The following is a 2,382-nucleotide window of genomic DNA, read 5'->3' as shown; positions in this document are numbered from 1 at the left end:
AGCTAGATGTTCAAGACCATTATGTCTATTCAGGTGTCCCAAAACTGCATTTGTCGTTTCCTGATTGTTTTTAACATAGAGTGTTTTTATAATGTACATAAATGGCATGGAGCAAGTATTGCTCGAAGGGCGGAAAAATGCGCGGCAGCGTGGTGGAATCAGGCTCTCGTCAAAATAATCAAAGTGAAGAAACGTGCATCTTTCCGCACGTTGTGGATTTTTATCAAATTTTTTTTGGGGGGGGCTCAACATCTTTCATGCCCATGAAAAAACTCATTTCTGTGTGGATATTTCTGAAAAACGTTGATTAAAGGCACAAAAGATGTAAATTTTCAGTTACCACGGACTCTTAAGATAAGGAAATAACTAATCTTTGGAGGCCATTTTCTCATTAATTTTAATTCTGAAAACCCGTGACCCCCAGCTCCTTCATTCTCAAATATATCGACTTGTATTAAAGATAAATGGATATTTTTTCATTTAAAAAAAGACAAGTTAACGAGCTTTAAGATGATACCAATAACTCGATGTGCCCAAAAATTGACGAGAGCCTGAATCCATCACGCTGCCTCACAAATGGGTTTTTTTGGGTCCTTTTTCATTATTTTGACAATCGTCTGATTCCACAACAATGATTGTTTTATGAGTCCGCTGTCAGACCTTGCTGAAAACGTCCGTGACATTTGATATTGCACAAAAAAGTTTGTTTCAAATTTGATATTACATTAGATAATATTCTTATTAAAAGTAACAACACTAGCACCACCAGCACCATCACCACCACCACCGCCACCAATAACAATAACAACAACACCAACAACAGCAGCAGCATCAACAGCAGTAACAACAACCAAAAACAAAATAAAAACAGCAACAAAAACAACAGAGTAAAAGAGATAAAATCGTTTCTGTCGAAAAGTCGTTTGTTTAGCGCCTCTTCCAAAACGGAAGAATAATAATTCTGGGAGCCCCTCACTGTCCGAGAAACCAAGCTGACTTCGATACATTTTACATGTATTCACGTCTGTGTTTTAAAACGACCTAATTCAGACAAATTTGGAGGCAGGCTTCGATCATGTTTGCCATGACCAACCTGGGCTAACGGTGCACAATGTCCCAGGAGTAAGAACGAGATACTCCGTTAAAGTAATCTCTCCACACGGGACTCAAACTCAGATGCTGTTCTGGAGGCCATAAAAACTCCTTACACTCCTTAAACAACCTAAGCATGAAGGTCTCCGCTTGGGGATTTGAGCCAAGGACGCTCGTTTTGCAAATGAGTCTGATACTAACATAGCAATGGGGAGTGCAAGGCTGAGAAAGTCAGAAGATTCGAATGGGTATTATGAATAAATCCCTATCCGTTCGCCCTGGGGTCATTAATTGTACTCCCGGAATTGTATTCTTCACATTTTAGAATACTTCTAGTGCGAAGATCTCTTTGAAACTTTCAGTATTTCTCAAAAAAATCATTTTGACAGACTGCTATGCAAAGCGTACGAATCGGATTAACGAGTAAATTTCCTCTTTGGAAAGTGGTGGCACAGATTTCCCCACGTCGTATAGATACGACAGTAAAATGCGACGTACGGATAGGGTTAAATTATAATGAATGAAAATTCATACTGTAGCATTCAATGTTTCTACATATGTCAGGCAGCAAGGTGGAATCAGGCTCTTGTCAAAATAATCAAAGTAAAGAAACTTGCATTTTTCTGCAGGTTTGTGAGTTTTTATCAATTTTTTGTTTTTTGGCTCAACACCTTTCATGTCCATTAAAGAACTCCTTTCTGTGTGGATTTTTTTCTGAAAAACGTTGATTAAAGGCACAAAAATGTAAATTTTCAGTTACCACGTACTCTTAAGATAAGGAAAGAACTAATCATTTGCGGCCATTTTCTCATTAATTTTACTTCTGAAAACAGGTGACCCCAACCTCCTTTTTTGCAAATATCTCGACTTGTATTCAAGATAAATGTATATTTTTTTCATCCATGTAAAGACAAGTGAATAAGCTTTAAGATGATACCAATAACTCTACATGCCCAAAAATTGACGAGAGCCTGATTCCACAACTCTGCCTCACATATTACTCTGATTCATTGAACGAAACTGAATTCAAACTACAGGGCATGTTGTTTAAAAATTGAAAAAAGACACTTTTTCATAGAGCAAAAACTTGAAATAATAAGCAAAAACACTAATATCATTTTTGAAAACAGTGACTCCAAATTAGCTCAAAATAAGCCTTAAACCTACATCCGCAAACAGTGGTGTTGACCAGTGTAATATAATGATGAATAATTTGACTGACGCCAAATTGACAAGGACATAAGATCTGAAGTGAACCCCAGGGACTAAGCCAGAATCTCAAGACTCTCC

This window comes from Aplysia californica, unplaced genomic scaffold, assembly GCF_000002075.1.
Source record: "Aplysia californica isolate F4 #8 unplaced genomic scaffold, AplCal3.0 scaffold00207, whole genome shotgun sequence".
Classification (NCBI taxonomy): Eukaryota; Metazoa; Mollusca; class Gastropoda; order Aplysiida; family Aplysiidae; genus Aplysia; species Aplysia californica.
This window is presented reverse-complemented; position numbering follows the sequence as displayed.